This window comes from Pectinophora gossypiella, chromosome 2 (genome assembly GCF_024362695.1).
Source record: "Pectinophora gossypiella chromosome 2, ilPecGoss1.1, whole genome shotgun sequence".
Lineage (NCBI taxonomy): Eukaryota > Metazoa > Arthropoda > Insecta > Lepidoptera > Gelechiidae > Pectinophora > Pectinophora gossypiella.
This window is the reverse complement of record NC_065405.1, coordinates 7,090,186-7,104,949: the sequence shown is the minus strand read 5'-3', so window position 1 is coordinate 7,104,949 and position 14,764 is coordinate 7,090,186.

Here is a 14,764-nt window from a genome sequence, read left to right as displayed (position 1 = left end):
CCGTAATAAAATCTTTGGAGGATAATTCAGACCACGATTCTGAGTTGATATCAAGTGAAATTTCTTGTCGGAAAAATAATGAAAATTTCGGTGTTATTTAATTACCTTCAACTCAGAATCATGGTGTGAGTCATCACTAACACCTGTATATTATGTATGTATGTGATTAAACTGGTATAGTCTCCAGTCTTTTTTTTTTTTTTTTTTGACGTGACTTATTGTAGATTTGCCGCAGATGGCATTAACTACTTGGCCGGAATAGTCTCCAGTCAAAAGTTACCCCTGGATATAGCAACATAAGCGTTATGTATTTTTACCTAAGTAGTTAAGTATAATTTTTACCTTCAGAAACGCTTTTTACCACGTCTTTTTACAGCAATCGATACAAGTTCGATATGCATTAACCGGTAGGTACTTTGCATACATTAAAATAATTAAAAAACATTAAAACACGCAGTAGACACTTTTTATCAGTAATTTAATAGATCAAGGCCAGATCCCTGAACAACCTTGACTGTTGCAAAGATGTCTAATAAGTTTATAAAATACTTTACTTGAACATTTGCTTGATAATGATGGTTGTTAATTTCAACCAAGGTTAAAGTGAAACTTACGCATGTTTGTCAAAAATAGCCTTTATTACGTGCTATTTTTAACCGACTCCAAAAAAGGAGGTTATCAATTCGACCCGTATGCAAGTTTCATCTAAATTAAAATAAAGAAAAAGAATGAGCTCGTTGATGTCTTTTATATGAAGGAATACCTTATCATAGTGTTAGTAGTTTTTTGACGTGACTTATCGTAGATTATCCTCACATGGCATTAACTACTTCGCGAACCAATTGGGAGCCCGGCACTCACTCGTGTAGGGGTCTTCTTCTTCTTATCGTGTGGGTTGTGAGGTGGAATACCAGCCTCATTAAACCTGGTGTCAGGGTTATTATTGAACCGCCAAAGGCCTCCGACATGGCTCATGTTTTGAACGATTGCTCACTAACAGCAGTAAGTAGTAACCGGGACTAACGGGGTAACGTGCCTTCCGAAGCTCGGATCATCATCTTACTTTCGGACAATTAGGTGATCAGCCTGTAATGTCCTAACCAAACTAGGGATCACGATGTGATTTTTCGGGTAGGGGTGTATAGCAGGCGACATGCAACTGGGTTTTATAATAAATCATTAAAGAAACATTTCGCGCACGATGATTATCCGTGCTTCGGAAGGCACGTTAAGCCGTTGGTCCCGGTTACTACTTACTGATGTAAATATGTAGTCGTTACTTGAGCCATATCATTTGGCGGCTCAGTAATAACCCCGACACCAGGGTTGATGAAGTTGGTATTCCACCTCACAACCCACACGATAAGAAGAAGAAGAGAAGAAGCGCGCGATAACCGAAATCCAAGCGGGCGGTGTCGCGAGTGGAAAGCAGTTATAAAATAAATTAAGTAGTCTTATTTAGTTCTCAACCGGAGGGGGTATGGAGCATACTCCACCACGCTGCTCCAATGCGGGTTGGTGGAGGTTTTTTTACGGCTAATAGCCGGGACCAACGGTTTAAAGTGCCCTCCGAAGCACGGAATCATCTTACTTTTTTGGACAATCAGGTAATTCAAGCCTGAAAAGTCCTTACCAAACAAGGGACAGACTCACAAAGTGATTTCGACAATGTCCCCATCGGGAGTCGAACCCGGACCTCCAGATCGTGAGCCTAACGCTCTAACCACTAGACCATGGAGGCTGTTACCCCCTCCGGTTGATTGAGGGGCGGCCTGTGTCCAGCAGTGGGACGTATATAGGCTGTTTATGTATGTATGTAAGTATGTATATATTTAGTTCTCAGGAGTTATCGAAGTCGTCATTTGAATCAATAACGTCACGCTGGACGATACCGATTGACACACATATTGCTGTAGGTACCTATTTAGTTTTATCTAATTCTTGATCAAGGTTCTTTATAATGACTACTGTAAAAACACTCGTACCATTCTTTGTAAGTCGTTTTATTACGTAATTTTATATTGTAATTGAATCATTTCTTTTTTAATAGATATAATTAGTGGCCTTTTATTTATTAAAATAATTTGAACTGTTCAAATCACCAAAATCGCTTTGTGATCCCTAGTTTGGTTATACGACATTACATGTTAATCACCTGATTGTCCGAAAGAAAGATGATCCGTGCTTCGGAAGGCACGTTAAGCCGTTGGTCCCGGTTACTACTTACTGAAGTTAGTAGTCGTTACACGAGCCATGTCAGGGGCCTTTGGCGACTCAATAGTAACCCTGACACCAGGGTTGATGGGATTGGTAATCCACCTCACAACCCACACGATAGAAGAAGAAGACTGTTCAAATAATGCACTATATGGATACATGCCCGCTAGGGATCCCTGATATGGCTCATGAACAAGAACAAATCAGTAACAACCCCGATACCAGTTGATGAGGTCGGTCGTGGATCTTACTCCCCAGACGAGAAGATAAGAGAGAGATGTGGTGGTGGTGGTTCGGGTGAGAGCCTTTAGCGCTCCCCATTTGTCCGGCCAAGTAGTTAATGCCATCTGCGGCAAATATACAATAAGTCACGTAAAAAAAAAAAGTGGTTCAGCCACGGACCTGGTAACAGGAGGCGCGGGACGGGCGCCGCGCGCGCTCCTACCAGTAAACCAGTCGGTTTCAGTCGGAGCTAACAGTGGTTTCAAAGACTAAGATTGAGAAGGGAATGTTAAGTTGGTTTGGACACATATAGCGGATGAAGGATAATAGGATCACGAATGCAGCATATAAAGCGAAGGTTGGTGATATGGCTGGCAGAGGATGATCTAGAAGGACGTCATTGAAAAAGTTGGAGATTTCCTCAGAACAGGTTCAGTAAGATCTACTCTGAACCGGCGAGCTTGTGTGAAACGATTGATGAATGTAGAAGAAGCAAAGAGAAGTATGTCGGGATCGAAGAAAAGAATTCCATAGTCTCTGCTTGGCCTGGTGGGCAATAGGCGTAAGTCTATGTATGTATGTAGGTATGTGTGAGCTATCCAGACGAAGTAGAGAAGAAACTCTTCTCACAATAAATCATTACGACTGTATCCTGAAGGGGTATGCAGAGGTACACCTCAAGGTGTACCCATATGCATAGCATACCTTATTTTGACGTGACTTATTGTAGATATGCCGCAAATGGCATTAGCTACTTGACCGGAGATACCCGGGGCGGATATAGCATACTACAATGAATAACTTTACATAACATATCCGCATTATGTAAGTAATTGAATAGTCAATACGACACGACTACATAAAAGATCGATCACAGGATTCAGTAGGTACATAATTACAAGTACAAATTAACGTATCCTAGTTGCTTTATGAACCATAAACTGAGACTGAATGGCCACAGCAACAGATAAAGTTATATCAATCGTTCCATGGTTATCAATTAAATCGCGTAGCATCGTGACTCACGCCAAGATCACCAATTATGCCAATAACAAATCGCAAAGCAAATAATTCAAATAACGTAACAACATGTAATCCATTCCATTACTGGCCTTTATTAACATTCTGTAGTATTAAAAATCTCGGTCAAATATGATTACTTATTACTTGAGGACATAATCTTAACATCTAAGATTAGAGGCTCAAGACCAATAATTAAAGGCTCATCTTAATTATAGTTCAGCTTTTCAATTAAACTACACTGGCCTGCAAAACTAAGCACTACACTTTAAAAAAAAACAAAAGTATAGAAGTTAGAGATTTTAAATCATCATCATCTTATCATCATCATCATCTTACGTTATCCCGGTTTTCACTTACCTAACCTGAAGACTGGTCCGGTTTTTTACAGAAGCGACTGCCTGCCTGACCTTCCAACTGCAGGGAAAAGCAGCCCAGTCATACAGGTTAGCTCACATACTTACCTCCGAAATACATTTCTCGGGATCATGTCGGGTTTCCTCACGATGTTTTCCTTCACCGCTGAGCACGGTCTAGTCATTTATGAGCCAAACATGAATTCGAAAACAAAATCGAAAATCATTGGTTTAAGCATATGCCTATAAGAAGCTGCGACCTCAAATTAAGGGTCAAGCGTTTTGCAAACTGAGTTACCACGGTTACAAACTAGAGAGAGATTTAAAACAAAAACGTTTTATAGATCATTTTATCAGCTTTCTTTGAGTAACATGTCGACTCTTTTATTTCTAAAGTTTTTTTTGACGTGACTTATTATATATTTGCCGCAGATGGCATTAACTATTTGGCCGGACAAATGGGGAGCGCTGAGGGTAAATTTGACAAGTTTAGAACCTGCTTAGTTTTGCAGGCCAGTGTAGTTGCAGCTACTCACCACTCCGCCTAATAGGACATCATGTTTATTCAAGTCGTTCGTGCTGTGGTGTCTTAAGATCAGCCCCACTCTATGTTTAAAATAATTACTTACTTAGAATAGATTTTCTACTCATAAATTAACGTTGTAACTAAAACTCAAGTCATAAACACAGAGTCCCACCGATAAGGATAAAAACCCATAATTCGTCCGAAGAAAATTGTTTATTTTTAATATTTATTTTAAGTGTAATAAAGAGTTTTTGTATTGTATTGTATTGTAAAACTTTAACAGAACATAGCATCACGCCTGTACCCCCAAAAGGGGTAGGCAGAGGTGGACGGTACATAATATGCACTCACTTTTCACCAGCTATGCTCAAATCCCATGTCATAGAGTTAGAGCATATTACCATTAACCGGGTTTCCGGCCGAGTAGTTAATGCCATCTGCGGCAAATCTACAATAAGTCACGTCAAAAAAAAAAACAAAAAAAAAAACCATTAACCGGGCACGGACCCTGGAAACCACATGATATAAATTATTTATGATCGAATTACAGTTATGGACACATGGTCTGAAATAAAATTATTGATTTGATTTGATTTGATTTGAATTTAGTGGTTTAGAGCCCAATCCGGGACAGCCCTAACCTAACCTAACCTAACCCGTGACATTACGAAGTAAGTTACGCGTTCTCGGAACAGGGCGGTTAAAAAGGCCATTGAACAATTGCAACATAAAAATACCTTTTTTTTTCAATTTAAAGAAATAAATATACTGACGGTCGCAAGTCAATATATATATGAAAACATTATGTATCTACGTAAAAATGTATCTCTCCTTCCGAGAAACTGTGAAAGGCATACTTACAATACAAGAAATAAACATAAAATTGCTATTCAAAATTCTAGATTAACTAAATTAAATTCATCTTTTTTGGGGTTATGTATACGTTTTTACAATAAAATACCAGATAATATTTTAAATTTGTCAGAAAATAAATTTAAAGCTCATGTGAAGCTTACTTTATGTAAAAAAGCTTATTATAAGATTAATGACTACCTAAATGATAAAAATGTCTGGTATTGAATGTGTTCCTCTAGTTATTAAATAACTTGTAATGTATATCCTCATTGGTTTTTAAAAGATGTGTTGCTGTTGCAGTTTCTTGTCATTTCTTCTCCTCAGCCATAACACCTTGCGAAATGACGTAAATTCAAAAATGTTACATTGACCTTCAACAAGTTTATCCATGATAATTACGTTGAATAAATGATTCTGATTTCCTTTTTTAAAAAAAGGTTATAAAAATATTAATTCTTTACTTTTTTTAATTACTTTTTATATTCATCGATCTATCTCTTATTGTCGGACGTGTTTGTAAACTTTGTAATTACCTACCCACTAAAACTGAATTATTATGCGAAGTGACAAAACAATCAGCGTTTCTTTAATACGGTCTACGAGTTGTGAAATAATCAATCCACACTCATGGTTGATACCATGTGGTCTATATAATTAGATAATTTGCTTCGATGTGGACTTTTAACCCCCATGACTATCGCGGATTTTAATTACTTATGATAAACTCTTATTTATTACCAGTTTCTATTATTTTATTATTATACTTATAAAAAAGCCAGTACCTAACAGAACATAGAATCAAGTAGTTACCTATATGCGGATTTCTTTCTACTTAAGACCTACGCTCTCAGGTATGTTTTTGTGAATGGACTTGCGAATCTAAAGCGATAAAAAAGCAATATTGCTATTTGACATTTGTTTGCATTGCGCACTTACTTTTACATGCGCAAATATCAAATTGCAATATTGCTTTTTTAGATGAATTGCTTCGATGTGGCCTTTGTAACCCCCCTGTACTCCCTAATGTGGAGGGCAGAATCACAAGTAATCAGAAGACAACTTGCAGTCACTGCTTTTACGAAATCCTAAGATAGATATAATGAACTTTAACCAGCCGGGTCTGCGTGATAATCGCGCCGCGCGTATATCGTATATCGAGGGCTTCGACCAATAAACGAATGCTATCTACGAAGATGGAAGTCAAATGGCTATTGGTCGAAGGCTTCGATATAATTCGCACCACGCTCGGCGCGGTTGTCGTGCAGAGCCTACTGAACATTGTATAACTTATTGTATAGGTACTTACAGTATTCAATTGTTGAAGTTCTACGAAATAGTACATACAGATAACAAAACAATTATATGAACGGTAACGTTTTGTTATTTGTTAGAACCTGACTACAGGATTCTAGGCTACGTTCACCAAAAGCAATACAGATTGCGTTGTACAGCTTTAACGTGATAATTACCTATTTTCTCATTACTCAGGTACTTACATAATATTCCAAAATACAATGTAATGGCAGAAGCATACATAAAAATAATTGTTGCTTCATATTTGGATCACATTATGTATTGAATTACGTTGCTACCTACCTATATTGCTTCTCTTTATTTTGTTCAGAATAATAACAGGGTAGAAGATGTAATTGTGGCAGGGTGTAATAGCAATGGTCGTCATTTATACCCAAAAACAAAGATACAAGATGCATATCGACGGGGAAGAAGCAAATCCTCCTATCTTACACAGACCTAACTGTAAGATAGGAGTATTTGCTTCTTCCCCGTCGATATTACGTCTGTTATCCATGAAATGAGAAGGTCAATCGAAGGAAAATCTGTACAGCGCCATCTATATCCTTTTTGGTGAACGTAGCTTGGAAAGTCCCTCATTCCTGTATAAATCTACGTTAAATGTTTTATGTTTGTAAAGAGATAATACTCCACTATTTACAGATCTTACACGAAGTGCTATATTAAAGTGGAAAATAAACATAACGTCCTCATAGATGAAGAGGTTAGTGATGGATGGAAAGTCCCACGCGAATCGTATTTGTACTACACACTCTTTTGAATTTACCTATTTTGATTTAATTCAACAGAGTCTTTGAACAGAGTTGTTAATCAAGATTGGACGAGTGGACAGACACAACCGGAAGGGTCAGTAATCTGTGTAATAACAAACCGTTTCTTATTCCAAGTTTGATATTGACTCCGTGACTGGGCGACCTTAAATAATGACAGGACAGGTTTAGGACTTGGCTATTTCAGTAATGCAGCTGGTAACAGTCTAGTGAGGTGTGCGGAAATTCCGTTAATGGCGGCGCGGCGTAGTCACAAGACCCGGGTAGGTATGTTTTTGTCTCTTCTGACGTCACACGGTCCGTAGGCCTCCTTCAACGTGGCATGGCAACATTGATTTGTTTGAGTTCTCGATAAAAATTGTGCTTCCATACTTCTGCGCATGTGTGTACGTGTATATTATGCTATATACATCGTCATCGACAAAAACCTTCTTAAACATAGATGTTTATTTATTTTCTATAGACAGTAAGAATATAGTGGTGAGGTTTCATACTCTTTTGTGATGATATAATATACCTACCTAATAACGTGTTTTACGTCAGCTATTAGGATATAAATTACTCTGTTTGTTTGATCGTTTGTAAATAAGAAACTTCTCGGTGCATTATGATGCGGTTTTCAATCCTTGCTAGTAGTTTTCCAATTATTTGTTTGGTTCTATATATAATATTATATATACCTACTGTACAATACCTACCTATATGTAGAAGAAAGAACTAGATAAGGCTATCCCACATGCAATTAGTAATGAATAGATCTACTTACCTATAATATATCCGTATGAAAATATAAATATCTTAATATATAATAAAAATATACTTAAGTCCTTCTTTCATGCACTAGACGACGCATTGGAAATGTCGCAATACACACTTACTTTACAAAAGAGATGTAAAATTACAGCTCAAACTTTGTAGAGTACGAATATTGTTTACACAGCTTCTACCAGTTTACTTATTTATTTAAAGTACATTGTCATATAAATAATGTACCAATTTGCGATATCCAAGTTACTTGTTCTATATATATAATACCTAGGTGGGTAGGTAGGTATGTAAGTTATATTTAGATCAAGGGAAAGAGAAGTGTGACCGAGGACCGTAAACTTTTGGACAACCTACGCTACCAACCTAATTACTAGAATTCCACGTAAGTATAGTCGTAGTTCAGTTGTTTATTTTATTCCGTTTCTATATTATTTAGATCATAATAATATGTGGGCGGCGTGGGGCAGCTTGCTTAATTTTTCTTCTGGTTGATTGAGGGGAGGTAGACTTCAGATCTAGATCCAGGGCTCGAATTAACACATTGCAGATCTTTGAGGAAATGAGCGTTTTTAACATGTTTCTTTTTGTGGATATAATGTATTCATATCCAAAACCGCCATCTAGATTGTTAAGTATGTAAATTAAAAGACATTATTACAAGTCTGTTATTTAAGGAATACATTGGTGCTAATTCCTGTAAATACCATCTAATTTTATTTTAAGTTATATCTGTCATTTTCTTATCCGCCGAAAAGGAAAGGGACGGGTAATCGACAAGCATAAAATTTATGGAACACACGTCAATTTTAAGCACAAATCTAAACCAACCGTCTAAAAATTTTACATCAGTCAATAACCTGACACGTTCATTTACTCATTCTTCCTAAAATTAAGAGCTGTGAATCATCCGTCCCTTTCCTTTTCGACGGATATGAAAATGACGGATATAACTTAAAATAAAATTAGGCGGTGTCTGCAGGAATCGGGGCCAATATTGTGCCTATTTTTAGGCTATAGGTATTTGCACTTGTCTCGCAGGTAAAACAGAAACCGGTCTAGACTCTAGACACATATTTGCATGGTAAAGGTTCGCAAAGTTATTAATCGCTTTCTTTTTTGTTTTACCGGTTTACGATTTACGTATATTACATATCCGTGTTAGGTAGCTAGGTATAATTATAAATGCCAAATATTACTGACATTGTAACGAAAACTTTGAGAGATGATTCAGACCATAATTATGAGTTGATATCAAGTAGAATTTTCCGTCGCTAAAGTATGTTGTCATGAATTTTTCGACTCGAAAATTCATTTGATATCAACATTATCAACTCAGAATCATGGTTATAATGTCACTAACAGCTGTATACACGGTAATATGTTCGATGTTAGATGACGAAGTACGCGTAGTTCTTTTCCTTCACAAAACACAAAAAACGTAATTTACATTTCTTTACTACCTTATTACCTACTCATGGGTTTTAGCAGGCTTTTTTGTGTTATCATTTTTTAGGAGAACAATGATGAAACAAATTAAAGAAAAGGTGCAGGTCGTGTCGAATCAGGAGGTGAAGGATTTGGCAGGAAGAAGAGAGAGAGGAATGGCGATTACTCCACCGACAAGAGCGCAGCTCTTAACTAAAGCGAGAGAGAGTTGAAATTTTACAATTTCCGTCTTTTTGAGTCTGTCGTTATGAAAATTTGTCGCGTGAATAAAATCTAAATCTATGCACTTACTTATATTAATTACACTACGTACATTACCGTGCCCCGCAAAGAAAATAAATTCACTACGTATTAGTTCCCCGCCTCTGAATTGAATAGGAATAATATTCCATTGTTATATTTATTTGAGTCTCGGTTGACTGATAGGAGGTTTTCATCATCTCTTTTTTAGGCGTTTTTACCGATTTCAAAAAAGGAGGAGGTTCTCAATTCGACCGTATTTTTTTTTTGTTGTCAAGTAAATGTTAGTCAACTTGTACGTACTGTGATACTACATGCGCTAAATATAATTTACTTGTCTGTCCAAGTAGCGGCAAATCAACTAAAAGTCAAGTCAAAAAAGAACAAGTATACATACTTGCTTAACTTTTTCTATTTGTCTGTGATCGAATACTTTAATACTAGGTGTAAAAAGTACAAGAATTGATCAGTAAGTATAGTATCAAATACTAAAATAAGAGGAAAACTTTGGTAACCTGTGATTACCTGCATGCCACAGGATAATTTCCAACATGCGTACCATGGCTGTGACTAGTGTTGGGTTCTTACCCGGAAAATTCCCGCGTTTTGGGAATTTTCCCAATTCTGAGGGAAAAAACCCGAAAAATTCCCATTTCAAGGGAAAATATTTTTTATCGCATATATTTGTATTAAAAGTAAGGATTTCCAACAAAGACCATTTAAATATAATGTATGCCTACTTATGCCCAATTTATCTTCTGTCGTAGTGTCGTATGAACTCTTAAAAAATGTAAAGGAGATCATCGGATTTCGGCCCAGAAGTTAAAGTGCCGGCCAAAAAATAATTTTGCTATATTCCGTTAGATCTTATCCATATGAGCATTTATTACTATGGCACCAAAGCTGTAGGGACAATATCTTCGGTTTTATTCGATTTTAAAAAACTGTATTTTTCATACATTTTTGGTGAAAATGTAAAGTGCCGGCCAAGTAACAATAATGATATTATACTTAGAACTTATCCGTCTGAGCATTTATTACTATGGCACCAAAGCTGTAGGGTCAATAATTAATAAAAAAAACTGAATTTTCATACATTTTTGGTGAAAATGTGAAGTGCCGGCCATGAAACAATATTTGTATATCCCGTTAGAACTTATCCATTTGACCATTTATTATTAGGGCACCAAACGTCATTGACCATTATTTTGACTTTTGTTGGACTTTACGTTATAGTTTCTGTGTGAAAAGTGCTGGTCAGCAAAAAACACATGTCAAAGCTATCGAGAAGATACCTGTAAACATTATTCACTATGACAAAAACATGTATTTTGACCATTAATTGTTTGGCTTTTGTTGGATTTAAAAAAAACTTGATTTTTGATTCATTTTGTATAAAAATAAAATATAACAGGCGCGTTATTTAAAGGATCGTCAGAATGTTTATTACTATGGCATTAAACGACTATGACCAATATTATGAACTTAATTCGATTTTCCAAAAATCAAAAAAAAAGTTTTATCTAGTGATAATGGAACTGTCTTGCTAAAGGCGTAATATGGTGGTCGTCTTTTGAAAAATAGGTTTGCGTTTGACCACTACCTTACCTGATGGTGATACACGCTTAAGAAACTACTTTTTTAAAAGAAAAGTGTATACAAGGAATAAACAGTGGGGTGATAGAGGTACCTACTATGTTATCGGCCGAGTAGCACCAGGACATTGTGATAGGCATACTTGCAAAGTACAACTACCCGACTCCTGTTTTCCCTAACAGATACTTCAGACGTCATGCCAAAATACGAGTTTCGTCACTAGATGGCAAGCTTATCTTTGGAGGGTGGTAATCATTTACGGTCAAGGTGAATCAATACCATAATTCAACCTAAACTTAGGCCGTAACGTTGAGTCGAATGCAAAAACTACAGCCAACTTCATATCTAAAATCAGATAGTATTAATATAGAAGTTCACCTAACAACACACAAAACAAAAACACAAAGTATTTGTCTGACTAATAACTAGTCATTGGGAAAGCTCTGCTTGTTGTCATTGTTAAAATGTATAAAAAAAAGTTTTTTTAAAAAGTCCAATAAAAGCCAAAGTCGACATTTGGTAGTATAGTAAAAATACGTCGTTCAAGTCGTTTACCAAAAGATTTGACTTATTTTGTTTCGCTGGCTGACATTTTCCCATTTGAACCAAAACGGAAAGAGAGACGAATAAAAAGTCAAGATAACGGTCAAAAATGTTTTGCGCCAGAATATTAAATGTTCTAAAGGTCCTTTGTAATCCGCCGTACCGCATTTTTTACCCAAAGCACTTTATTTTCATACAAAATAAATAAGAAATCAAGATTTTTAAAATACACTAAAAGCCAAACTAATGGTCATACAAGTTTGGCGCTATAGAAAAAAATGTTAACAGACATCTACTCGATACTCTCAACATGATATTTTTGCTGGTCGGCATTTTTCATATTTAAACTAAAACGTAAATTCCAATAAAAGTCAAAATAATGGTCATAGATGTTTGGTGTTATTAAAAAATATTGAGAAGCAACTATTAGACAGATTCGACGTATTTTTTTCGATGGCCGGCATTTTAACATATTAACCAAAACTGAAAGTCCAAATAATGGTCATAGAAGTTTGGCGCCATACTAATAAATGTTCTAACGGTCCTTTGTAATACGCCTGTATACCTCTTTTTCCCAACGGACATAATATTATTTTTTACATAATGTATGAAAAGTCGAGATTTTTAAAATCCAATTAAAGCCAAACTAATGGTCATACACGTCTGGTGTCATAGTAAAAAATGTTCAGAACAATCTACTCGAAAGGTTTGACACATTTTTTTTCTCTGACCGGCACTTTCAAATTTGGGCCGGCCAAAGTATGGAAAGCAGATGATCTCCTTTGTAATATATTTTGAATGGAATTTTCGATTTTAATAATTCCATGCAAAGATATCTACATATTATAGGATATATAGGATGCTTTTGGCACGAGAGAATGTCATCATCGAGGAGCAACATGGTTTTGTGCAAGAAATTGGGAGGCACGAATACCTACAGATATTATTTACTTGGACTATGAAAAAGCTTTTGATCGAGTTCCTGTCACACCATTGATTGCTAAATTAGAGCCCTTTGGAATCAGAGGCAATGTCGTGAAGTGTATTGAAGACTTCCTGTCAAATCGCACATTCTCTGTGCGCATCGGAGAATCATACTCTGTTCCCAGAAAAGTCCTCAGCGGTGTGCCGCAGGGATCGGTGTTAGGACCTATTTTATTCAGTATCTACCTTACAGATCTTAAACATGGTATCATGTCTGATATATCACTCTTTGCAGATGACACGAAAATAACGGGGAATCCACTTATTAGCCATAATATAATCCAAGATGATCTTGATAGAGTAATTGCTTGGACCCGAGATTGGCTAATCACATTAAACGTAGACAAATGCACTGTGTTGCATGTTGGCAGTAACCACCCCACGTTGAGTTACACCATTGACTCAAAACCTCTCGAGTGTGTTAAAAAACAAAAGGACCTTGGCATAACGATAACACATAATCTAAAGTGGGACGAACACATTATTGGAATCACTAAGAAGGAGAACTCCCTCTTATACATAAATAGAAAAGCTTTTTATCATATAGATACGGAATTGTTTCTTAGGCTTTACAAAACTTACTTACGTCAGACCGCTGTTAGAACGCCTCCGTGGTCCAGTGGTTGAGCGTTGGACTCACGATCCGGAGGTCCTGGGTTCGATTCCCAGTGGGGACATATCACAAAAATTACTTTGTGGTCCCTAGTTTGGTTAGGACATTACAGGCTGATCACCTGATTGTCCGAAAGTAAGACGATCCGTGCTTCGGAAGGCACGTTAAGCCGTTGGTCCCGGTTACTACTTACTGTGTAAGTACGTAGTCGTTATAAATGAGTCATGTCAGGGGCCTTTGGCGGCTCAATAGTAACCCTGACACCAGGGTTGATGAGGTTAGTAATTCGCCTCAAAACCCACACGATAGAAGAAGAAGAAGCTGTTAGAACATGGGTTTCAAATATGGAGACTTTACTATCTGAAGGACATTGCACTACTAGAGAGAGTCCAAAGAAGAACAACAAAGATGGTGACAGTACTGGCTGGCCGGAATGGACCTTAGCGGGGGCCGCAGGACTCTCACCTCTGGCTTGCCTTCATTGGCCAGCCAGAGTGGGGCGTTAGAGCTATACGCTCGCAGGGTGGAAGTGAAAGATGCATAAGTCGCGAGTTGGTAAGGCGGGTGAACCGCCTCGCAGAAAGCGGTGTACACCTCTTGACACGCTGAGATGCTCACAACCATGTTGCTGCCTTGCCGTCCAGTCGCGTCGGCGTCGGCTAGATAGGTGGCCCAACCAGTGAGTGACGAGTCACCGCCTGCCCAATGTATCTCTGTTATTAACATTGGTCGAGCAGGCGCCATAGTCCCCCATAGCCCCAGTATATAGGTTCACTAACCCCCAACCCAATAGCCCAGTTCCTTTTGTTCCCAAAATCTGCAATAGTCCTACAGGAACCAGGGATTGTCTTTGGGTGCACTCCCATAGTGCATACAGGGATAATCGCCGGTTGGTGTCACAACACATTTACAGTAAATTGTCTTAAGGGGCCTCTACGTGTTGGCTTCGGCCCCACGCACGCCTTCCAAAAGTCCGGGACTCCATGACAGACCCGACCCGAGACATGGAAACGACATACGAATAATAATAAGATTAAAAATAATTAAATAAAAAATATTTTCCCATGATTCGGGAATTTTTCGGGTGTTTATTTTATTTTCCCATATTTTCCCGATATTTTTTCTTTCCCACCCAATTTTTTCTTTCCCTGCCCATCACTAGCTGTGACCAATTTGTGACACAACGTGCACTCGTTAAGACACTTTCTGTGGTGCTCGGGTAAATCCCTGACGTCATTCCGTTACGCAAGTTTGTGGGGAAAATGTTTTATGTTACTTATTTAATTTATTATTA